Raw genomic sequence first — 27220 nt, 5'->3', positions numbered from 1 at the left:
GAGAAAGAGATACACACACACACACACAGACAGAGAGACCCAGAGAGGAAGAGAGACAGAGACAGAAAGAGAGAGATAAACACACACAGACAGAAACAGAGAGAGAGAGAGACAGAGAGAGGGAGAGAGAGAGAAAGAGATACACACACAAACATAGAGATACAGAGACCGAGAGAGAGAGAGAGAGAGAGAGAGACACACAAACATAGAGACACAGAGACCCAGAGAGAAAGAGAGACAGAGAGAGGGAGACAGAAAGAGATACACACACAAACATAGAGACACAGAGACCTAGAGAGAAAGAGAGACAGAGAAAGACAGAGAGAGGGAGAGAAAGAGATACACACACACACACACAGACAGAGAGACCCAGAGAGGAAGAGAGACAGAGACAGAAAGAGAGAGATAAACACACACAGACAGAAACAGAGAGACCCAGAGAGATAGAGAGAGAGACAGATACAGAGAGACAGAGAGAGAGACAGAAATAGAAAGACAGAGAGAGATACACACACACAGATAGAGAGAAAGAGAGACAGATATAGAGAGAGACAGAGGCAGAAACAGAGAGAGAGAGAGAGAATGAGAGAATGAGAGAAAGTGTGTCCCTGTCCTCAGGGAACTTACATTATAAAGGGAAGAAACACACCAAATGGGGCATGGGTGGCTAGAAAAGGGAATTGGGGGAAACTAGGTAAATGGAGCCATAGGAGGATCAACTGCCATTTTCTTTCCAGGAGATATGATACTGTTGATTTGATGACAGTTCCCAGAGCAAGGGGTGGAAGGGGGTGCCACATGACAGCGAAATATCAGAAGCATGGGTGAGTGGGCCTAAAGAGGGTAAACTCACCTCAGTAAAGACAGTGTGGCCAGGAGGAGGACCTACAGGCCCAATCGGCTTGTGGCACTAGCATAACGGGAACATCCCTGAGAAACATAGTTGAGTGTATGGGGCCAACCTAGTTTTTAACACATGATAATTTTTTAAAACCTCATTTCAAACATTTGTCACCTAGATTAGAAATCTTTAAAAGTAATAATCATATTTATCTGGAGTAGAAAGAAAACTTAATCTTGTTATCTCTTTGGGTAGAGGCTGCTAATCTTGGATTTTGTCAACCCTCACTGCTTTCCCTGATATATCTTTATTTCTCTTTTCTTATTATGTATTCAGTAGCTTATGTTACTTTTATGACTTTTTGCATGTTCCATTTGTGCATAAACTGTAAGAAGAGATAATCTGAGCATGGGAAATGTAAAATTAATTGAAACATCTTGAACTCTTTTGTAAAACTAAGTTAGGTCAACACTTTCAATGCTTTTGTAAAGGGGGTTTGAGAATTTGGGGGATTTGTGCTAAACTGTTTGTTACTTATATCTTACAAAATGTCCCCTTATTAAAGGTATGCTAGGATAGCTTGTATTCATAGGAGGAGCAGAACATTATCTGGAGATGGCTAGCTGGTAACAACTGTAGCCTCCAAAAACTACACTGGGAAGATTTTTTTGAAACTATTGTCAAGGGTACATTGCAATCAGAGTATGTATGCCAACTGTCTATTTAAAATCTGACCATAGACTGGGGAATGATGGAACAAATTGTGGGCCTTGTATTGGTTGGGATATTACTGCACTGTAAGAAATGTTTAATATGATGAATACAAAGAACCATGAACATATTAACTGATACAACCAGGAAGAAAACGACATTTACAATAATGTAAATGAAAAAAGAAACAGCAAGCCAGTCCAAATAGAATGTTGTGAAATTTTAACCATCAGACTTGCACTCAAAGAAGAGGTTAGAGAAAACTGTTGCATCTTGTTCTCTTTCTTTTTCTTCCTTCCTTCCTTCCTTTCTTCCTTCCTTTCTTTCTTTCTTTTTCTTTCTTTCTTTCTTTCTTCCTTTCTTTCTTTCTTTTTCCTTCCTTCCTTCCTTCCTTCCTTCCTTCCTTCCTTCCTTCCTTCCTTCCTTCCTTCCTCCCTTCCTTCCTTCCTTCCTTTCTGTCTCTCTCTCTGTGTCTCTCTCTCTCTCTCTCTCTCTCTCTCTCTCTCTCTCTCTCTCTCTCTCTTTCTCTGTCTTTCTTTCTTTCTTTTTTGCAAAATTGAAGGACTTTGGGTGTGGAACACTACATCTAGTGTCAGATTTTTTTCACATCGTTGGTTAGTTTTTTTAACCTTTTTTTCCTCTTTGATATTCTTTGGTTTCAGAGATGACTCCCATTTTAAAGGAGGAAGGAAGATAAATCCATTGGGAAATCTAGGCTAGCAAAAAGCAAAATATATAAAACAAAAAGTGATCCAAGTATATTTTAGTAAGCATCATCACTGGGAAAATATATTTAGAGCTTCATCCACTTTAGTTTGTGAGATTGTAGGACCATGGTGTTCAAATTCTGTTGGGTCTCCACTCTTCTGATACTCACTAAAAGTAACTCAGACTTTAGGGATCAAGAAATCCAAGAGAAGGCTAAACAATCATAACACTCCATTCTACAACACTTTTCAGGTGGCCATGTCAGGGGAGTACAGGTTCTGGGATGCACTTGTGCAAGTCAAGAAAGCTTTGCACTTGGATCCAGTAAAAAGGTATATTTTTGTCATCCATGCCCCAGTCTAGCTGTCTGGAGAGACTCATCCCCAAGGGGTAAGCTGCTAGCAATTCATTAAACCAGATACTGAGACCTGGATCTGTGGCAGTATATGGAGCAGAGGTGTCAAATACACAGCCCACAATGCTCCCAACTGGCACCTGAACTAGATTAAAATGTAATTGGAAAATACTTAACAAAATAAATACAGATACAATAAAATATAGATAATTTTGTCTTTTAAAACTGTCAAGAATCCTTATGTTAGGATTAGTAGCCCACATTTCTAATTGAGTGAGATACTACTGCTATACAGCATACACGATCGGAATCTCACATCCTCGAAATAATTCATTATCCCAATCACTCTTAGACTGGATCTGGGATGATCTTTTATAGTGATGATGATGATGGTGAGGATGACTATAATGATCTAATGGAGAGGAAAGGTAGCATGGCATAGTGTAGCACTTCTTAAACGATGGATTGTGACCCCTGTGTTCCACAGTTTAAGAAGCACTGAAGGGGTTGTGAGAGTAAAAAGTTTGAGAAGCCCTGGACATAGTGAATAGAAGGTTGACCATGACATGGAGAATAAGCTTGGATTATTGGCTTATTGGTTCTTTGGGTGAGTGGTGTATAAATATTATCGACTCATGGAATGATTATAGACTTTGTGCTTTCAGAGGCCTTAGAGCCCATCTTCTTTATAGGTGAGGAAACTAAGGCACAAAGAAGGAAAAGCCACTCAGGAAATAAGTGGCAGGATGAAAATTAAAACCAATATCTTCTAACTCCAAATCCATTTTATCTCCTATGGACAGCTTGTAAAATTTCCCTGAGCACAGACTTTGGATACGTCAAGTGAAATGAAATCTCCCCTATCCCAACTTATTCTGCCCACCTGGTGTTTTGCCATAAGCACAGGAAGAACAGAAAACCCAGCAAAAACCCCACGTTGTTGCAGGCCTCTCTGCCTGAGTCCCTGATAGGTCCCCTGAGTCTGGACTAGGACACTAGCAGGCAAACAGCTGAACTTTAGAAGATGGCTGCACTCAGCAGTTTGGAAAGCCATGCTGGGCTGCAGGTGTGGGGCTGCAAGGATTGGCTCTTGAAAGAGAGGGACAATATGAACATTTTATCCAGGAAGGATAATCACCTGGAGAGGCTTTCAGCTCTCTGCCTTTTAGTTCATAAATGCAGTTGAGGAATTCATTGTAGGAAATGTTACCAATAACCCCCAATTTAATAGATGGCATTCAGATGAAGGAAAGTTTACAGTATCTATTGTACCAGCTTTAATCAAGATGAAAATCAGATAGTTTAAAAAGCATAATTTGTGTTCATAAACAAACTTTTTTTAATGTTTCAGCTTAGAGTAGGTTTAGGAAATCCCCTGCTGCTAAGCAGCCCTTCCTCATCTGCTGTGGCTGGCCAGTGACTAGTGTCGTGCAAACTACAACATACCCTACTAAGCTGGAATACTTTCTGTTAGGGGCCTGGTGAGGATATCCAAAGATCCACCACACCAAGGTCAGAAAGACTCATCGCCACAGTGGTTGCACACTAAGGAATTTCTTAATTCCATTCCATTCTTCAAGGACTTAAGGACCTACTGAGTACAAGGCTCTGTACTCAGTGCTAGGGATACAACACATGAGAAAGTGGTCCCTGCCCTCATGAAGCTTATATTCTGCTGAAATAAAAATAGAGTGCTACACTTGGTAACAGAGATGCTCAGGTCCGAGTCTATTCTCTGACACTTATTACGCATGCTTCAGTTTCTTCATCTGAAAAAGGAGGATGGTAATACCTGCCATACCTTCCTCTTGTGAGAGTGAAGGGCTAGCCCCACTGCTTCTTTGTCATCTTCATGATGTCAAGAGAACTAGAGAAAGGTATTTGGGATAGACTCCCCTGCGGCAAAGCAGGAAGATGGCTGTGAGAGTCTTACAGGATAAGCAGGCATTGACTGAAGGGAATATGCCTATGGCTGTCGAAAGGTTTAAATAAGAGTGTCTCTGTAAGTGCTTTGTAAACCTTAAAGTCTTTCTAAATGTCAATCATTATCGACTAAAACAAAACTGATCAGTACAAGGTAATAGAAAGAGAACGAGATTTGAATCCTGGCTCTGGCGCGATGTGGAGCCACTCATTGATTCTGTCTAGGCCTCAGCTTCTTCATGTGTACAGAGAAGGAGCTGAGCTCCAGGATCTTACAGGTGCTTTCCAACTCCAATCCTGGGACTAGTTTAGACTGTGATGCTATGATAAAGGACCTTCTAAGAGGATATCACAGCTGATGAGGACAGCTCCCAAGAGCCCTGGGAATAGCCATGCTTCCAGCTCTGGACCCTCAGATGCCATCCCTGTGCCAATGCACCCTGGCAATGGTTCCTGTGCCACTCAAACCACAGTGCCTAAAGATCCAGAAAAGAAAGTTCTGATCAACCCAATCCTGGGTGCTGTCAAATGGTTTAGCATCAGAAAAGGACATGATTTTGTTAGTAGAATGATATTAATGAAGACACATTACACTTGCTTTGCACCCCAAGGGTCCTGGGACCTTTCTATCAGACTTATAGCTAAAATCTTCCTTATGTGTCTTTTCCCCCATTCTAATGGAGACCAAGGACTGTCTGACTTTTCTCTTCCTATTCCCATTCCTTAGCACAGTGCTTTGCATATAGTAAGAGTTTAATAAGTGCTTCATTCATTCATTCATTCATGATCATGTAAAAAATTGCCGTTGATGCATTGTTCACTCAGTTCTTTGGCAGATATTTTATTAAAACTGAGTTGGAGAGCAGTTTCCTCAATTCTTCTATGGAAACCAACAAGAGTTTCAGTTGTCAAGACCATATTATCTCCATCTCTTGGCCTTGAAATATTATAGTAGTTACTGTGCCTACTTATTACAAAGAGAATCATTAAACATTTATTTCCTAACTCACATCCAGGGAAGAGCCAACTGAGTCATTTTACAACATGTTGTAGGATTTTATATTTCCATAAAATTCCCTATCCACAAAGCTCAATCTTTCGTGCCTTTATCTGTATGTCTGTGGGAAAACCAACACACCCTGCCCAAGCTCAGTTGGAACTGAATTTTTGATTACACTTTTCCATTTTCATTTATATTCAGTGTCCTTTAGGCACAGCCCTGACAACAAATCTAAGAGGTGGGGAAATGGAATAAGGGTAATTGTCATTCTTCCACAGGATAATGCCAAGAACTCTTGGATGTTCAGAAATGCCAGGGACTTGGAGAAACTGCTCCTTGAATCTGATAGACCTCAGGTGCTATGATCTTGCTCTCTCCAAGACAACTGACCTTAAAACTGTGGCATTCTAAAAAAGAGGAGTTTTACTAGTAAAAAATGAGTGTTCATAGAAGACTAGCACCTCTGGCATAAGGGCATGTTGAGTCCTTTCCATGGTTGCTCACCCACCTTTGGTGTTCACCTTACCCAACTCTCACCCGTGGCTCTAAGAAGCTGTAGTTTGCACAGGGGCCACAGCTCAGTAAAATTGTCTTGGCAGATGGGCTAAACCTGGTTGAGTATAACTGACAGACCTCAAGCCTGTCAGTGAGTTGGGGGGATGTCTACCTCAAGCATGTGAAGACTTCCCACCAATGGAATGGTGGAAAAAACTAAAAGAGACTATGGAGTGCTTAGAACTTGGTCGGATATCAAAGATGTCATCCCTATCATGGTTATGGTCATCTCTGGACCATTGTATTCTGCCACTGGACTTTGGTGACCGTGGAAGAGAGAGTGAGGCTGATGTGCAGCTCTGCCTCATTTAAATACGATTCACATCCAAGTCAAGCCATCGCTCTGTGATGTCATTAGTCCTCTTTGAAAACAAAGGATGAACAAGACAAGTTATAATTTTAACTCTGAAGGGTCATCTGAAAATTGAAATGAGGTTTTTCACAAGCATCTTTTCTTTGTCTAAAAAGAGTTCACTTTCCACTAAAGCTGCACAGATCTGGAAGAAGGCATTTTGGGGCCTGGGGCTGGTGTTGTCAAACACATCATCACCTGTGGAAAGTCATAGGAGGATGAGGAAGGAGCTCCATTCAGTCTTCTATTTCTGTCACTTCCTATTTTAACTAAGTATTCGATCTCTGTTAAGCTCTGTAGATGCTATTCGTATGAAGGCCTATACATGCTGACTGCACCATCTAAATTCAGCACCCTGGAGGCAAAGTCCCAGTTACTAGAGCTTAGTTATAGCTCAAGTCTGCATTTTGGTTCTTTATTTGTTTTTAGTGAAGCCACAGCTTCCAGTTGTATTTCAGCACTTATGTTTTTGCTTGTTGTCAACCACCTTGGGGAATGATGGTTTTATGATTGTCAATAGATTCATTGACTCCAAATCTGAATCGTAAGCAGTGTGGTATAGCAGAAAGAGTTCTGGATCTGGAGGCAAAGGTCATGAGTTCAAATCATGCTGACTCTATTGCTTACTACCTTTGGGATCTTGCACAATTTCTTCTCCATCTGGGAACTTTAGTTTCCTCTTTAGTCAAATGAGAGAGTTTCATTAGGTGACTCTAAGTTCTCATCCAGATCTAACTATGACTGTGATTCACTGAATCTTGAATTCTGTTCATATTCTCTGAGACAAGTGGTGTTGTTGGTCTAACTCTGCTTAAAGATCCAGTGACAGGGAGCTTACTATCCCCCAAGATAACCCATTCTGTTTCTTGGACAGTCCTAATTCTTAGGAAGATTTTCTTTATGTGAGTAAAAATCTGCTTCTCTATAATTTCCTCCTATTGGTTGATTTATTAGTCCTGCCTTCAGAGACCATGGAGAACCAATCAAAACTCTATTCCAAATGGCTATCCTTCAGGTACTTAAGGCAGTGTGGAATAGTGGATACAATTCTGGACCTCACGACAGGAAGTCCTCAGTTCAAATTATGCCTCTGATATTTATTGGCTCTGTGACCCTAGGCAAGTCATTTAACCTCTCTGAGTCTCAGTTTACTTATTTGAGCCTTAGTGTCCTTACCCATAAAATAGTGATGAAAATGCATATAGATGCTATCCCCAAAGTATTGTTGTGTCTCAAATGAGTTGGTGTACACAGAGTGTCCCAAAAATCTTAGTGCCATTCTAATCTTTATGTAGCTTACAACATCACTAAGACTTCCCCAGCACCCTGTAAAAGGTGAATTCCAAACTTGAAAGCCCTGTATAAACAGTGGTCGCTGTTACTTTTCCAAATGGAAGACAACCATCTGCTTCTTCTTCCAAGACTTCTGTTCTTGGGATAAACATCATCAGTTACTTCAACTGATTCTGGGAGAGTGTGGTTTGAAGTGTACTAAGCATTCTGGGTACTGTGCTCTTTTGGAAGTTGTCAGTGCCCTTTCTATAATGCAACGTCCAGAACTAAACACTGTGCTCGAGGGTGGGTCTCTTAAGTGTAGAAGATATGGCAGGACAATCACTTCCCGTGATGTGGATGCATCTTGCCTTAGTGTTAAGGCAGCCTCAGGTAGCATCGACTGGTGACGGCTGTCCTGTCAAGAACTTCACTCCTCTTGACTCTGCGGTACGTAGCTGTGCTCAACTCAGCCAGAGTTTGTGTAATTGAAAACTCTATCCTATTAACTTGGAAAGAAGTTGCATCAGAGGAGCAAAATGCCATTTCCACACAGACACATGGCAAATGTAGCATTTCTTTAAAACACAGCAATAAATACAGTAACTGGAGACTAGGAGTTAATAACTTAGACTTTTAACTTTAACTTGGCTTTTCCAGTTTGAATTCACAGAAATGCCTTCCCTGATTTTTTGACCCCTGAGGTACATGCTGCTTGTCCATCATCATGCAGATATCATATATTCACCTTCAGCAGCACAATTAGAAGACATGTTTTTACCCACTTCCCAAGTTGCCATAAAGACAAGGCAGCCATCTTTACCTCCTCCAGTCATTATTATATCTCCTACTAAAGCTAGAGTCTTTTCTATAATGAGTGAAATTCTGCTGAATTTCCAATATTTTAGGGGAAAGACAAGATGGTTTTGTTTTATAAGAACTCCAGACTGCCTCCTTGGACTTCAAAGGGTTCTTGGTGCTGGTTCTGTGCAAAGGTAAAGTGCAAGTGGAGTGGGGGAGAGGCACATTTTTAATCAGCATATATTTGTCAAATTTGAGACTTTAGCTGGGAGCAATCTGCTTGTTGTTGCTGGCTGAATATAAAAGTAAAATTTCTACCTGAGTTAAATGTACGCGTGCTTTCAAAGTTCACATGGGCAGATTGGCGGTTTAGAATCATTCTTCCCCATGGGGACTTCATGGGACACTACAGTAATTCTTTCAAATTTTCCTATTTGCCAGCCCACAGTTTGAGAGACAATCAGCTGAGCTTGGCTTTTCCATTTCAGACTTATCTATTATCTTCTCAAATGTGAAAAGGACCTTCTTGGATGTGACAAGAGATTCATGCAGATTTAAGAAAGTAGCTACTGTGAATGTGTGTATGTGTCTTCGCACGCAAGCATGTAAAATGACTTCTCAACTTGCTTTGAATAAAAAAGAGACTCGATTGAATTAACATTTAGGGAATCATCATATTTCATTTCTTACATAACCTATGATACAAAATGAATTTCCTTATTGTAGGCTAAAAATATGACTCTTCTGTGTATGTCCCTATACAATAACACTTCAATGCAGATACACTTTACAAAAGATAAAGTGCATTGATTGAAGTGATCTCCTGTGTGAGATGGGTTGGTGCGATGTCTTGTTGCTCCTTTATTCCATAAGCATTTAAAAGTGCCTGCTGTATACTAGGTATCATGATAGTCAGTGTACCAAAACGAAATCTGTACCTTCTTACATTGCATTGTACATAATTCCATTGTACATAAAATATGTACACAAATAAGTCAGTATAAAATCTGGATAAGGTAAATAATAAGTATGTTGGGGGTGAGAGGACACTAAAATTCTCATGTGAGAAGTGGCACTGGTGCTCAGCCTCTTAAGGAGCTGAGTTTCCAAGAGGCAATTGTGCAAAGGCAGGGAGCTGAAAGACCAAATGTCATGGAAGAGGAACAGCAAATAGGCCATTTAGGCTGGAGAATGGTGTGAAATTGGCATGGAAACGTAAGTTGGAGCCTGATGATGAGGGACTTTAAGTGACACTAAGAGAAGTTTAGTATTTTGTTCTAGTGCAGAAATTCTTAACCTGTGGTATATAAACTTTAAAAAAAAAAACCCAGTAGCTCTATAAACATATTTCATATAATTGACTCACTTTGTAATTCTATCAATTTTGTTTTATGCATTTAAAAACATGATTCTGGGAAAGGGTCCATAGGCTTCACCAGTCTAATGACTACAAAGGTTTAAGGCATGCAAAAAATTTATGAACTTTTTATCTAGAGGCAATAGGGAGCCACTGAAGCTACTTGAACAGAGTAGTAACATTATCTTAAGGCATTAGGGAGCCATCAAAATTTAAGTTACCAGCTTTAACTTGAACAGATAGTCTTAACCTAAGAGTTATAGCATCGTGAGAACATCTGAAGATTGTGGAATTTGCGATGGTTAAAGATTTTAATCCTGTTGGACAAATAATTTACTTTAAGACAATTCATTTGTTTGTTCTCCAAGTAGATGAGGACATTGACCAGTGGCACAGCAGTTGTTGAAGGCTGTGATAGAAATCAAAAATTCATTTTTTTAGCTTCGGAATGTTTTATCCACACTGATTTCACCAAAATATAACAATGCCTTCCCAGAATGACATATTATATATGTAATATTCGTAGTTTTCATCTAGAATTTAAACCCTCTTCCCTCCCTTCCCCATCCTCCAGGAAGCTTATACTCTAACCCTGGGCTCTGACAGCTGAGTTTTCACCTTATTTTGCCAGAACCAGGCCATTAGGCCACTTGCAGCCTTTGCTGCAGTGCAACTCCTCTTCCCCTCCCACTACCACTTTTTAGCTCACCTTTTCAGATTTTCTTCCCCCATTAGAGCGTAAGTTTCCCTTGAGAAGAGATGGTCTGGCTTGATGGGATTTGTGTCTCTAGCCCTTAGCACAGCCTAGAAATTAATAGATACTTAATAAATACTTTACCATTCATAGTGATTAACTTGGATGAAATAAGGCATGCCTACCATTCCTGAAATGCCATAGTCTTCTCTTAGTGTGGGTAGTTGAGAATGTGATTCTGGAAAAAGTGAATGTAGTTCTATGGATATGTTAAGTGTCAGGGAACTCTGCTGCCACAACCAGCATTTGTAACAACAACAACAAAACCTTGTTATTTTGTAATATATGCTCATTATATAAGTATATATATAATATATATGTATTATATATGTATATCTGCATATGTGCAAAATTTGGAGAATATATGAACTCAGGCCTAGTCCCACCACTGCTGGCTTTGGGACCTCGGACACATTTGGATAATATTAATGATAATAAAAATGGCTAACATTTATATAGCACTTTAGGGTTCCCAAAGCACTTGATCAATATTATCTTTTTTGATAATATAGCTCATATCATTATTGTACCAAGGATGTAAAATGTGTGAAAGTTTTACAAGCTATTAAGTACAGTATGAATATCCATCACTGTGGTTATTATTGCTTGTGTATTTTATATGTGGAAGTAATATAAAATTATCAGAGTAACTTCCCTTTTGTAATACCCCTGAATAACAGCATAGTCTTCCAGAAGTATGTTCAATTTAAACCTAGTCATCTAAGGTCTCATTCTCACTGCTGAACTTGTAAAATCTCAGAGACCAACCAGTACCAAGCAAGAGTCTATGTGTCCAACAACAAAGGGTTGCTCAGTCCTTACCTGAAGATCATCACTTAGTGGAAGCCCAAGCATCCAGAGGTAGCCTGCCTATCCCACACTGGGAGGGCTCTAGGACAGTTTAAGTTGGAGTAAAAATGCTTGTCATGAGTAAGTAGCTATTTATCCAGCAAAGTCACAGGAAAGAGCTGCATGTTTCTCAGGAAAAGTAGGACATAAGGGGAAAAAAAGGACCCGGTGCATCATCAGAAGAGGTAGATGGGTAGGATTGGAAGAAACTGAATCGGCAGAATCAAGAGCTAAATAAAGGTTTAAACATGCAGTGAATGTTACAACTCATGGATTTAAAAAAATATATAAAAAGTATCACCTATTTTAGGTAGATGAGTAAAATGAAGGAAGCTAATGAATTATGATAAACAAGTCAGTTTTATTAGTCAGAGACAGGCACCCACATACACACCCCACATATACATAAAATTCACTGTTTTGTTTCTCAGAATAGTTGACATGTAATGGGAAGGCCCAAAGCCTTTGTTTCATCAGTTTACCACTTGAGTTTGGCTGTGAAAGACTTAATAGATCAGTGCCTCATGTGTGGTGTCCACTGTCTTTTCCTGAGTTTCTTTTTGCCAATAAAGGAATTCATTATGTCTGGGTTTTTTTTTTTTTAAACTGAATCTAGAATCCTCTACACAGTAGATCCCCGAGAGGCACCATTGTGTGTGGGCAGATTATCAGTCCTGTTTCCTGCCATCCAGACAGTGAAACATTGTCATCATCCAGTGTTCAAACCATTATTTACAGCCAGTTTACCATTTCTGTCATTAAAGATCAAATATGTGATTTTACTATAAGTCCACAAACAAATGCAGAGCACTAATGACATTCCCATGAGGGCAGAGCTCCCCAGGTTCCAGTCTTCTTGAACTCCTCTGAAATCCTCAATAAAGTTTTGATGAAGCCTAGATAGCAGAATAACATTATATTATATTTTGTGGTCATATTGTCTTAGAGATCATTACCATCTCTGTTAATGTTTCATATAGGAGAAAGGATTGGAAAGACCAAAAGGAAAAGAGAGAATCTGAACAGGTTTTTGAGAGAGGATATCATGTCAAGTAGACTACTTAAAGCTAGAAAAATTGATGCGTGAGGAATTCCAGGCAGTCATAACAAATGTTTCTATGGAAAGCAGCATAAAATCATATAGGAATGAATAAATTCAGTTTAAACCATCTCTTTTAGAAATAAAATATTATGTACTTTGTCTGGAACCGATGACTGCTTAAGGGTGTATTATGATGTAATTTTGCATGTCTATAGGAATTAATTAATTTCATTTCAACAAGCATTTACCTTTTCCTCTCTGAATCCTTAGTTCAGGTGTCACATCCAAAAAGTTTACCCTACTCCATAGAGTGGTTAGTATTTTTCCTGCCTCAGTTTCTCTTATTTGTCTACATATTGTATCCTCCCAGTAGAATGTCAACTTGTCAAGAATAGAAACTGTGTTTGCTTTATCTCTCAGTCCCAAGTACCCAGCATAACCCTTTGCACACAGTAGGCACTTAACATCATTCAACGTCGTAGGCTAAATTGAAATGAAATGAAATGAAAAATGCTGGAGATGTGAAGACAAAACAAAAAAGTCACTTCCTTCAAGCCCTTCTCTTCCACTTGGGAGATACAACATTTCTGAAATGTGCAAAAGCTCGAAGCAATGGGAACATTGAGGAAGGCTTCTCAGAAGAACTTTAAAGGAAGATTAGGATTTAGAAATCATGAATTAAAGTGTTAGTTCATTGCGGGCCTGAGAAGAACTTGAATGCAAACTTTCGATGCAGGAGAAAGGATGTCAATATGAGGGATTCACACTATGCTGTGTAAAGGAGGGGATTGAGAGAGACCATCAGTGGGAGAGACAAACTCAACTTCATTTCTTTAATTCCGGGAGGAGTTGCTGAAGTGTTTGCGAGGGTTTTGTTTTTCTGTCCACTTGTGAGCTCCTATGATTCCTTGGTGATAAGTACGTTTTTTGTGGGCTGAATTATATGCTGCTCCATAACATTGCCCATGTCTTACAGGCATGGTCTTCTTAGGCAACGAAGGACAAACACACACAAACACACATACACACACACACACACACACACACACATCTTGAGCCGTATTGGAAATCCCATTATCTATATTTGGGGGAACCTAGAGATGAAGTATATCTTACATTTATTTCAAAGATTTTCCTGGATTAAATCCAAGTGAGGATAATAAACCACAAAGAGAAATTGACCTTCATGGGTCTGTCCTCCAGGATTGCAGCCAGTCTCTGTGAGTCCAGAGTCCTTGTGAGTGGTAAAGAAGTAAGAACTTAACCACAGATGATGATAGTAATCCAATTTGGGCAGATGATATAAGGTCAGTGTATAATAAGGCATTTTAAAGAAGATCTTAAGTGCCAGACTGATAAGTTTGTATTTTATCTTTATCCATAAATACTCACCTTGACCTTATGAACTCCAAGCTCCATATGAGTCAACTATGGAACATAGCAACTGAAAGAACTATATGATCTTAGTCTGTGTTAGGGAGGAATAAGTGTGTAGAATGACAGATGTGCTACTAAATTCTTATATAATTTACTTTGGCCGCCCCTCCTATAGATAGGTATCTATAGCTATATCTTTCTATACCTAGAGAGAGCATTTAATATTATTATTAATATGTATATTATAATTATATTGTATAACCATGTGTGTGTTATATAATATGAGGATATAACAATTATAAGTGTTATATATAAAATATATATTATATGTTAGTGTATAACAAGCATAATAGGTGATAAGAGCATATAACAATTATAAGGGTTATAACAATTACAATGATCAGAACTTGTTTTTCTTATTACCAGGTACTTACAATATGCCAGTCACTATGTTCAGCCCTGAGGAGATAAACACACACAAGCTAGACGGTCCCTGCCCTCAAGGAACTGACCTTCTAATTGAAGAAATCATCACATCCAGGGGAGCTGGAAATGGGACGGAGAGAGGCAGCATGGTGGGAGAATGTCCTAGAAATGGTGTAGAAACCTGATTCCAGACAAGATGAGGAAAAGCTGCTCCTCAGAATCAAGGGACCCAGGCACAGTCTCCACCATGGGAATGGAGGAGGTAGGACATTCTTTGAGCATAGGATTCACTATATAAAATATTCCCCATTTTAGTAAGCGTACTGATAAACTGGAGTGGATCTAGAGCAGGCCAGCGCAACCTGTGGTCCACCAAAGGATTTCCTCTACATTTTTCCAGGGCACCCCAAATCCATAGGCATGCTACGAGCAGAATGCAGGCTGCAGCTTGTGCAGGCCTGATCTGGAGAAATTTCTGAAAACACAAAGAATTCTGAGGAGGAGAAAGAGTATGAGTTGTTTAAAGAGAATGATGTGGATACACACAGTGAATTCATCTACCAACTTAAATTTTTTTTGACGTTCTCTACAGAAGATGGGAGCAAGGACAGGCAATGGAGGAGGAATACCAAGGTGTGGCATGGTCTTGTGGGTGGAGTGTTAGGAGGTGGTTTAGAATGAATTGACGCTGTTAAGGAAAGTTTAACATGATCAAGAGAACTTGGTAATTTTCATTTTTAAAGTTATATTGAGGTAAGGAGGAAAATGCATGAGAAGGTGATCATTGTTTACAGAAAGCAAGCAGAGCTACCCAATTCCTTTCTGGTTCTGTTTCCCAAAGTCTTTGGACTAGAAAGGGCAGAACAGAAATGGAATAGGGAGTTGATAGACAAAAGTAATTAAGAGCCAGCATTCCTATAATGCTTTAAGGTTTACAAAGCATTTTACAAATATCATTATTTCATCCTCACAACAATCCTGGTAGATGGGTGCTACTATTGCCCCCATTTTACAGATGAAGAAACTGAGGCACAGAAAGGATAAATGATTTGCCCAATGGCCTCCATTTGAACTCAGATCTCCCTGACTCCAGGTCCAGTGTTCTATCTACTGCATCACCCAGCTGCTCTAAACAATAATTCCCAGCATTTCTGTAATGCTTTAAGCCTTGAAAAGTGCTTTACAGATGTAAATTCACTTGATGCTCACAACAACCCTGGCAGGTAGGTGCTACCTACTTTACAGATATGGAAACTGAGGCATAAGGAAGTAAAGTGACTTGTGGAGAAGTCACGCAGCCCAGGAGCATCTGAGGCCAGATGTGAACTCTAGTCTTTCTGACTGCAAATTCTCTGTTCTGTCCACTGCAACACCTGGCTAATGTAAGGAGGTGTCAGAGGACCTCGCTGCCTTTAATGCACTCAGCTGTAGGTTCAAATGAACTAAATCCATGGCTACTGAAAGAACAAGATTATGACTGTGCAGTCTTGCCAGTGAGTGTTGGAGGGTCAAGGAGACTTGGGGAGTTATCCCAGAATCAGAGAAGAAAGGCAAATGGTCCAATTTTTAAAAGAAAAAATGGAAGAAAATAGAGTCTGCATACAAAAAGGAACTGAGCTCAGTTTTGATTCATGAAGGGGAAGAGGAAATAGGGAATGTCTTGTTAAAAGGCCAGCTAGTGAGCATATAGGTAAAGAACAGGTGATCTTTGGCAGGTATTTGACACGGTTTTGTCTAGATTAAAAGATTCAGAAATGCTCAAGATAAAGTTTACATAAATTTTAGCAAAGTATTTGATGAAGTCTCATACTATTTTAGTGAAAAAGATGGGTGAAATGATAATACTGTTGAATGCATTCAGTACTGGTGGAATGTATGGCTCTGAAGAATGGTCATTAATGATTAGGTGTCAACTTGGTAGGAGGTCCTATTTCTGCATACCTCTGAAGGAAGCCTCTGGAGGAATATCTTAGGTCTCTGTGTAGTTCAATATTTTTTATCAGTCAGTCAGATAAAGATATACATCACATGCTTTTTCCATTGTCAGAAGACACAAAGTTGAAGGAGGAGGTAGGGTGGACAACTGATGCCTTAGATACCAGAGGGGGATTTTATAGGCTGGAACGTTTGACTAAATCTAGCAAGATGATGTAATGTAAACTCACATTTGGGTTAAAAAAAAATAAAAGTCCAGCAGTACAGTCTGGAGGTGGTATGGCTAGATAGTAGTTAGTCTGAAGAAATATTTCTGTGTTTTAGTGAACAGCAGACACCAAGAACTCCCAGCGTGATATAACAGCCTAACTAGCTGATATTATCTTTTACTGCTTTAATAGAGACAGAATGTCTAAAACGAGGGAGGAAATAGTCCCTTTGTTCCCAGGCTACACCCAGAATATTATGTTGAGTTCTGAGTGCTACATTTTCAGAAGGCCACGATAAGCTGGGAAGCATCCAGGATGGTGGGATGCTTCAGGATTGGCCCATACGAATGTCGATCTCTGAAAAAGCTAGAGAAGCCTTCAGAATGTTCTTCAGGTACTCAGAGGACTCTTATGTGGAACAGGAATTGCATTTGCTCTGTTTGACCTCATGAGGGAGAACCAGGAGCCGTGAGTGGAAACTGGAAGAGGCAAATTTAGGCTTGAGATCCGGAAGAAAATCTCTTAACAATTTGAACTCGCTGAAAGAGGAATGGGCTGCCTTAGAAATAAAAAGAACTCCCATTTCTAGAGTGCATTCAGGTTTGCAAAGTGCTTCTCATGTATTACGTCCTTGGGTTTCCCTCCCTGAAAGACTTCAAGTGGAGGCTGGGTGACTGTTTGTTGGGTGTATTTTGCTGTAGAAGGATTTCTTGTTCATGGGGGGTTGGAACTGATGTCTTCCCAGGGCCTTCTAGCTCTGAGATCCTGGGTCTTGGCAACAGTGATGATTTCTTGTGTCTTTGTCAGAATAGTTTATACATGCAAGGAGTGGGTGAGGGTCACAATTTTTGCTTAACTGCAGAACCCAATGGGATGAAAACTTCCTCTGTTACTTTCAAAGCTGCCTCTGAATGTTCACCAGTGTGCTCCTTTACTGTCAGCTCAAGCACACTGCCTTAACTTGTATGGAAGTATCTTCTTCTAGAAATGAACAGTTCAGTCTGGTTTGGGGAGAAAAGACATAGGAAAACAGCAGATGAGGGACAGTACTACAAACTGGAAAAGGAAACGAATGGATGGAATTCCAGTTAGTGAAACACAAGGTAGAAAAGTCTGAGAAAACTAGGTCATCTAATCATGACATATTAGGGGCATTGTATTGAGAGAAGCATTGACTTAGGACTAGAAGGGACCTCAGAAGTCATTTCCTCCAGCCTTCTTCATCATGTAGTGTGGGGCATAATGAATACCTGATGTAGCTGTCAGTTGACTAGTCAGCAAGTCTGTTAAGTGCTTACTATGTGCCAGGCATTGTGCTAAGCTGAGACAGTCCAAATACAAGCAGAAAAAAGACAGTCCTTGCCCTCAAGAAGAGTGCATTCTAATGGAAGAAGGCAATACATAAAAGGAAAGTAAAAGAAGACTGAGGATGGTAGAGAAAGTCCAGAGGGGATCCTAAAGAGTCATGAAGAGATGGCTGGCCAGTCAGAGGAAAAGTCCATGGTGGGGAGGGTATTTTCAATGTGTGAACAGAAGTTTCTAAGACTTTGTGGAAGAAGTCCAGAGTGCAACCTAGAAAAATGAATTCTCATTAGAGAGGTTTTGGGAATTTTTTTCTCTTTAAATAGAGTGTTCTACATAATGGAACTTACCTGTATCCAAAGGCCATGATATTTTCCAACTGAGGAAAGCATTACATGAGCAGGAGTTTGACACCTAAGAGGAAAGTTACAGTTTTGGGGAGGTTAGTGGTTGCCTTATCTTAATTGGGGGCTTTCTAGACATCAGAGTGATTAAAAAATTGCTTTATCAAATTCTGTCAAGCTCCTCTGTCAGACTTTATTAACTTCCTGATGTCCTGTGCCAGCATTCTTCTCTGTGCTTGTGCATTTGGGGTGACTTGTTTAAAGACAGAGGGGCACCTAAACTGAAACATTCCTTCTTGTAATTTTAGATGTCTCTGTTCTGTGGACTAATTCTGCTAGATGAGATACGAATACAAGATACACAATGATTAGTAATAACTACCTGTGGTGTGTAGAGTGCTGGGCTAGGCCCCCAAGAGGTACAAAGTTGTAATAAGTCATGGACTCTGCACTCAGATCAGTTCTTTTCAACATGCATTTATTATACACTTGAAGGAATGCATGTGTCACTTGACACAATTTGAAAAATAATTTTGATATAATTTACTATAATTCCTCATATCTGTATAATTCTAAATACAAATAATACCAAGCAGATATCATAATTTTACTTTAAAATAAAAATTTCCATCCTGTTATCCTATTTAATTTCCTCTATGGCTAAAAACCAAATACTCTATCAATCAATACAGCTTGGCCCTTCCAAGCATTTTTAAATTCCAGTTTTTCCATTACTCTGTGTGCAAGATACTGTACTAGACATTAGAAATGCAGAGACAAAGACAGAACAGCCCTTATCCTCATGGGGTTTCCAGGTTAGCATAAGAGATTATGCTCTAGTATTACCCAAGAAGCTTGGAGTTGGCCTAGGCTGAATGAGCTTATGACCTGCCTTAGTTATGTTCTTTTTGTTTATGTCTGACTCTTCATAGCCTTGTGGACCATATCATACCAATATTATCCACAGGGTTTTCCCGGCAAAGATACTGGAATGGATTGCCTTTTCCTTCTCCAGTGGATTAAGGCAAACAGAGGTTAAGTGACTTGCCCAGGTTAAGTGACTTGTAAGTGTCTGAGGCCAGTTTTGAATTGTATTTACTCTAGGCCCAGCTCTCTATCCACTGAACTACCTAGCTGCCTTGGTTATAGGGCCATATTATAGCCTAACCCTAACCATAGTATGTTTTAGCCTGTATGAATAGTGACAGTAAGTTTCCCCAGGAGAATCCAGGAAGGGCAATGCCTTAGAAGGGACATGACTGACAGGGGGATTAGTTTCCCCTTTAAATGGCATAATGAGATTTCTATGTATCTATTATTTAACATATGTAAGTAGGCTTCAACAGCTTATTTTGTATGAGCATTGAGTTGGATGAGAGACAGTATTGAGGAGAGCACTTTAATAAATGGGTAATACTTTACTACTACAAAGTTGACTGAAGTCCCCGCTCTGGGCCCTTGCTATTGAACACACCACGAAGAGTAAAATCTCCCTTATTATTCATCTGTTTCAATATTCAATGCTCATGGAGAAGAGCTGAAACTTGTTTGGTGGTGGTGTGTTTCAGATCAGATGGATTGCAGCTTCATCCAAAGCACAAAGGGGCCCATATGTTTAAATATCTTCTACATTTAAAGAAATGAAGAGATGATCATAAGGAAAGGAAAGGACTGTATTAGTTCATTGGGTCCATCTGCTAGGTCATCTATGGTCTCCAGACTGATGATTTAATACTTGAGTTTAGCTAAAAGGCCAGCAAGAAATGAGCTACTGGTAAATTAATGCTATGTAAATACTGGGTCACAAGATTTTGGTGATAGTAGGAAATAAAGCACATATCTCCATCCTCATATCATGAACGTGGCAGTAATTAACCTTTGGTTAATAAAATATGGCTTTCAAGTCATATAGCCAATCTGGCCACCTATTTAGAATGTCCTATTTTTGTTAAAGCAATACCAAAGTAAACAAATACAACCAGATTGTTGGGATAACACTCTAGGAGGTCAACCAAGCTTTGGGCAAACTCCCTGAGAATCTGAGCCATGGCCCAAGAGGCTTCAGGGCACAGTGGATAGAGTCAGTATGCTCAGCTTAGAGTTAGGAAGACATGGGTTCAGATATTGCCCGGACTTTTACTATCTATATAATCACAGATAAATCAGTTTAGCTCTCTGAACCTCAGGCTGTTCCCTAAAGCTTTAAATTATCAGTGGGGTGCAAGTTCTGACAGAATGATTTGTGAAACAGAAAAGAACAAGCTCATTAAGAATTTATCTGCTACAGACACACACACACACACACACACACACACAAACACACACCTGAAACAGCAGCAACAGTGACAAAGCTTCCTTAAAATGGTTTCATCTTTTCTTGTACAGACTTTGAATAGACTCACAACATCATTATCTGAACTCCTAAGTGAATAGTAATAATTATCCCTTGTCACAATTTTATAGTTTTTCCAGAACTTTCACATACTTTATCTCATTGGACCCTAATACCGACCTTAGAAAAGTGGCAGACCCCAGGCTTATCACTCCCATTTAACAAGTGAAAAAAGAATGTCCATATGAATCAGTGACTTGCCTCCAAACCATATGGTTATGAAGTACTGAAGCCAGGACTAGTACCCAGGGCAGAGAATGCAGAATCTCTAAGTTGGAAGAGAGCTCGGTGGGTATCTAGTGCTGTCTGAATCCCTCCTCCAGCACACCTACCACACAGTAATCCTCCCTGTGCTTATAGAACCAGTGCGCTCTGGCTGCTTGCCTGGTGTATTGGAGGCAGGGGCTGGGGTTAGATGACTGAATCTGGAACATATAATGTATGTTTTATGTTCCCCTAGTAAAAGTTTGATTTGGTGATTCCAAGATGGCGTCCATTCCATTTTCCAGTATTAGTGCATTTTTTTATTTCCTGTAAAACCCCAAAGGCTCCATTGCATTCCATGATTGATTGGATATGTGGTTCTGCCAAATTTAATGAGGAGTTTAAAACTTCTAGCATATCCCCAAAAGATTGCTTAGCACTCTGCCTTGACCTGCGCTATCGGCCCACGTGTGATGAACGATAATTAATCACGGTAGTACATGAAGCACACGTAGCAGTGATTCTGTTTCAATCCATTGCCCTTTCCACTGAGGTGCTGGGCTGAAGGAATTATGAAGGTGGCGCTGAGCCCTTAGACATCTTCACCAAGTTGGTGCCATCTGAAGATTCCAACAACAGCAGGCAAAAAATAGGCTGCAGTCCCATTCCTAGTCTTGAGTTCACACTGCCAAGGAAGCTCTGTATGTTGCTGGCCCTGGAGTTTTCCAGATTCAGCTGAAGCTGGACTTCCTAATCATAGCACGCATTCTTGACATGTAACGTTTCTAAAATCCCAAAGCTGTCCTGATACAAGAGTTGCATGATTAATAGAAGGGCTGATAGATAGGTAGATATGTATAATATGATTATATATATATTATATATGCATAATATATGATGTGTGTATATTTATATGTAGACCTCAATAATTCTACATATACATATACATATACATGTATACACACATACATGGGGGAGGTGTAACACCAAAAGCCATTTCCTGATGGATAAGTGATCAGGGTATGTGAACAAACAGTTCTCAAAAGAAGAACTACAAATTACTAACCATTTCATGAAAGAATATTTCTAATCACTAATAATTAGACATGCAAATTAAAACAGGCCAAAGATTTTACCTCACACCCAGCAAATTGGCAAAAATGTCAAAAGATAGAAATAGTCAATGTTGGATGGGTTGTGGAAAGACAGATATACTAATGCAACAGTATCAGAATCAAATAGAAACATTCCTGCGGCCTGCATATTGACTTAGAAAGCCACAAATTACCATTATCTATGTTATATTTTTATTTATTTTGTCAAGTACTTACCAGTTACATTTTAATCTGGTTTGAGCAACACGTCAGAGTTTTGCAGGCCTCTTGCAATAGGGGCCACAAGTTTGGCACCTCTACACTAATGCATTATTGGTGGAGCTGTGACTTAATACATACATCCTAGAAAACACTTTGGAATGATTTAAGTAAAGTGATTAAAATGTCCTTACTCCTTGTTACAGAAATTCTGCTCCTAGGTATACACAGCAAAGAGGTCATTGACAAAATAAAAAGCCCCACGCACACCAAAATATTTATAGCAAAGAACTGGAAACAAAATAGATGCCCATCTATTGGGAAATGGTGAAATAAAATGTGGTATAGGAATGTGATGGAATATTACTCAGCTGTTAGAATAAGCAGTGATTACAACAAGATAAATGGAAATGACAATGTCCCCAGTAAGAGTCAAGAATGAATGTTGCACACTTACAAAGAACAAGCTTGGCCCCAGAGGAGAGATGCAGAGATTGGCGGGGGGACAGTACATGAGCATGGAATATTCACTATCATGTAAATTCTTTGTAATGCATGGAAGAGTTCTGCTGAAGCTTTTTTCACTTCTTTTTTCTTTAAAATGTTCATTGTTAAGAGGTTCCTAACCTAGAGTCTATAAACTTTTTTTAAATATGTATTTGGATGATAATTCTATTTCAATATAATTGGTGGCTTTTGTAATCCACTCATTTTATTCATTTAAAGCTATTTTTCTGAGTTCTCCATAGGCCTCACCAGATTGCCAAAGGGGTCCACAACACAGAAAAGCTTAAGATCCACTGTTTTAAGGGATGCTTCTTTGAGATAAAGGAGGGAGGTGGGTATAGGCAATGTAAAAACAGAAGGTATCAATAAAAACCTATCATTAAAAAGAAGGAAAATTAACATATCCTGTCAAATATTAACCATTCTAAAATAAGATTTTTACAATAAACATTTATTAATAACTTTTGTATTTACATTGCCTTACTTTCCTACGCTAGCTCTCTCCTTCCCCCTTCCCAAGGACTCAGAGGAGAACAGAAAAACTACAATGACAAAAACAATAAAACCAATCAATACATCAACAAAATTGACAGTGTATGCAATGTTCCACACCAGTAGACCCCTATATTTGCAAAGGATTAAGGGAAGGTTTGTTTTTTTTATTTATTTCTTCTCTGAGACCATCTTTGTTCTTTGTAGCTTTCCAGTTTTCCTTTTCAACGTGGTGGTGCTTTCCAATTATACTGTTGTAGTGATTGCGTATGGGGCAGCAAAGTGGCTCAGTGGATAGAGCTCCAGACCTGGAGTCAGGAAGACTCATCTTCCTGAGTTCAAATCTAACCCTCTTTTCCTATAAAACGAGCTGGAGAAGGAAATGGCAAATCACTCCAGTTTCTTTTCCAAGAAAACCCCAACTGGGGTCACAAAGAGTCAGACACAACTAAAAACTGACTAAATTGAAGAGTCATTATGTATGCCTGAAGTTCAGCATTTCCTGGGCATTGCCAATTCCTCAATGCTTTTATACACTAGTACTTCCTTATTAGGAGGCAGCCGGGTGGCTCAGTAGATAGAGCCCTGCGCCTGTAGTCAAGAAGACCTGATTTCAAACCTGGCCTCAGGCACTCACTAGCTGTGTGATCCTGGGCAAGTCACTTCACCTCTGTTTGCTTTAATCCACTGGAGAGGGGAATGGCAAACTGCTCCAGTATCTTTGTCAAACCCCTAAGGGCTCATAAAGAGTAAGAGACAATTGAAGCACATAAACAACTTCCTTATTAAAAACTCCCCTCTCAGACAGTGGGTACTTGAACACTTGTGTATGTCATAGGAGCCTGAGACCTAGAAATTGAAGGAAATGTAGGGTTATTTAACTCTATAATTTATAGCTCGGTGCTTTCTTGATTGTTTTTCCATGTTGGTGTTCTCCAGCTGGTGAGCTTTCAATTAAAACTGCCGGCATACCCTATTTTTCCATTATCTAGATTTAATTAAAATTTTTTGAAATACAATACGTGATTTTTTTTGTGTATCTCTTAGAGTCGAATGAAATTAATTTGTACCCACTTTTTTCAGTTCGTGTGAATGTGTAATAATTACACGCAAGGCATGTGGTAAGGAGTAGCTTTATAGTCTAAGATGTGTTATTAAGGGGAATTTATAAATTCTCTAGTATGATTGTTGTCTTAGGCTGGCGGGGAGGTATTACAGGGCCAGTTATGTAGCTTTTGTGGAAGTATAAGTATATATATCCAGAAAAATGGCTAAATTCTATCCTTTCCTACCTAGATTTGAAATGGATGATTATAGATTTCAATTTTCATTTTTTTTTCCTGATGATTGCTCATGTAATAGAATTGTGGCAAGGAAGGAAAAACAGTTCCATGAAACTGCAGACAGTAGTCCAGAAAACTTAAGAGTAAAGAAATTGTACTGACTGGTTTAGATTCTAGAGAATAGATGGTCCAATACGCCTCCCTCCTCTTGGCTAACAGGTGAGGGAGCAACTAAGCAGAGTATTGCCTACACTGTCCCACGTGGTCAATGTATCAGCTATTTTTACTGTTTTCCTTTAAGATTGAGTTCAATGCAGCTGGTAGAGGGATATAGCAGGGGATTACCAAAATATAAAAGAAAGATGATCAGTACAGCAACTTTTAAAGAAAAATACATTTAATAGGAAAAAAGGAAACTGAAATGTGACAACAACGTGATGCTGTGGACTGAATCTTAGTGAGACTTGTAAGAGTTCGGAAGACCCAGGTTTGCATCCAGGGTCTGGCGCTTGTTTTGGGCCTTGGCAAGTCATTTAAACCCCCTTAAATCTAGTCCTTTCAGGGTTAGTATGGTACACTAAAACAAAAAACAGTTTTCAATAGCCTACCTATTCTATTCTCATCCTCTTCAAGAAAGTCTTCAAAGTGTTTGTGTCTGTGTCTGTGTATTATTTTTATTAAAATGTCAAATAGATGGGGAAATAGCCTTGTGGGTCAATATTGATGCCTTCTTAGTTGCTTATTTTCTTTTGGTATTAATGAGGGCCACCACATATCTGTGTCTTTGTCCTGTGCCCTCCTTCATGTGCCTTGAGAATTCATTCCTCAATTCCTCAAAATTATTGTGTTTTTACCATAGACCTTTGTGTAATCTACCTGCTTTTCCCACCTTTGTTCTCTTTGGTGCTGCTTATATACCCTCCATAAGCACATCTGGAACTGTGTTGCTAGTAGAGTTCATATGCTTTGGCTCCACTCTCCTTGATGCTAAAAAGACTTTTTTTGTAAAAGTGTTTTAGATTTGTTTCATCTTTCTTTTGTCCATTGTCTCCTTCCAGTTTTCATCTTAAATGACCTCATGCTGACTTTACTTACCTGAGTCACTGAAGTTTTGTTAAACTGATCTTTCTCTTGTTGTTTTGTGAGATGATATAGCTTATTGTATTCTATCATCTTTCTCCATAAATTTTAAAAAATACTTTATATTCTAAAATAGTCATGTCCCTAGTTGCTATGTCTCTTCCGCTTAACAAGTAAGTGTTTACTATCTAAGCTGGTTTTTAGACTCTTGGCCTCCTTAATATGGTAATTGATTTACATCAATTAAATGACTCTATGTAATAATTAGTCAATATCCTTTCCTCCATTTCCTAATTCTTGGCATCATCTTAAAAAAATATATGTCAAATTAGAGTTGATTTCATAGCATCCCACCTAGATTTTCTCATTTTTCTTCTCTTTTGGATTTGTGTTAATTTTGACCTTTTTGCTTGAACAAGTTGTTGGTCCATCTTTATGTGTAAACAATTGATTCAAGTATAGTTCTCACAGTTTTATGTTTTCTGATATTATTTAGTACTTGCCATGACCAACAGCTTCCTTTCCCTTCCCTTTCTCCAGGCAGTCATTCAGACCCAGTCCCAATACTGATCTGCATAGAAGCTTTAAATGGCTCCCTTTTGTGTCTTGGACCAGTTTACCTCTCAACTCATGTGTAATATGTTTTTGGAGACAGACAGTGTTATATTCTAAGCAATATAAATTTATGAAATGGTAAAAAAGAATAATGCAGAGAGACATTAGTTTCAATAATCCTTGGTGAAAAACTCAAATGAACAGTCATCCTGACAACATTTTAGGATGAAACTAGAAGGAGCACCAAAATAAACCAAACCAAACCAACAAGGAGGAGGCAGAGGGGTTTTTTGGTGTATTTGCACATACATACACAAACATGTATGTATTATGTGTGTACATACTCTTTTCAGCCATTAAGGACAATTGAACTGCCATGTTTGAACTATAACATTGTATTCTTGACTTTGCTTCTTGAGAAAATGGGAATGTTAATGAAGAAAGGAAAGATAAGAAAAATGTAGCTGGTGTAGATAAAGTATATGTAGAGAAGACTGATGCCAGAGTATATGTTTTTTGTTTACTCATTTTTTTCAGTATCTTTGTTGCTTTTTTCATGATGTATCCTTTGGAGAATTTCTCTCCTTCATCCTTGTTTTTGTTACTTTTTAACTTTGGTGAGTTCCTGCATTTTTTTACATGATGGGAACTCTGCTTAGATACAACCACTTAGTCAGATATCTTGCTAGCTGTTCCAGGAGCATTCCTTCTTTGTACTTGTGTTTTTTCAGTGTGGATTGCTAACCCAATCTCTTTCATTTGGTCTACAGATCTCTTTGAGAAGGTGCCATAATCAGAATCCTTCTTCAATTTGAATTTTGTGGATGATATCCCATGGGATAGAGGTAAGGAACTTTAATTCTCCTTGTTTCACAACTCTGTTGATACTGATACCCAGAAGACCATTGAATGGTGTGGTCTCTATGGTTGCATTTATTATGAAATTTTATAAGGTCTTAGTCTATGAATGAAAGATACCATGTTGAGAATATACTTTTAAGGTTTCATTTTATTTTGTTTTGTCAAATGCTTTTTTTGTATTCAACCAACAATAAATAGAGTTGGATTCTTTATTCTCTGCAGTGAAAGCCTATATCCTCATTTGTATTACTGGGAAAATATAATCAGCTGTGGAGTCATTGCAAAAGCCTGTCTGTGTTTTTCTCATATTTTTCCATAAGAATATCCTTAATTTTTGCATAGAGCATTCTTATCAAGATTTTATAGCAATGAGAAAGTGTACTAGTCAATAGTTGCCAGCAGTGTTGTGGCCACCTCTTG

At 38.9% G+C, this 27220-nt stretch overlaps 1 pseudogene; it reads left to right on the top strand.

Moving 5' to 3' along the window:
• LOC140515475 (WD repeat-containing protein 82 pseudogene) overlaps nt 1-27220 on the top strand; it is a 445535-nt pseudogene that overhangs the window by 372134 nt on the left and 46181 nt on the right.

This window comes from Notamacropus eugenii, chromosome X (genome assembly GCF_028372415.1).
Source record: "Notamacropus eugenii isolate mMacEug1 chromosome X, mMacEug1.pri_v2, whole genome shotgun sequence".
Taxonomy (NCBI): domain Eukaryota; kingdom Metazoa; phylum Chordata; class Mammalia; order Diprotodontia; family Macropodidae; genus Notamacropus; species Notamacropus eugenii.
This window is presented reverse-complemented; position numbering and strand designations above follow the sequence as displayed.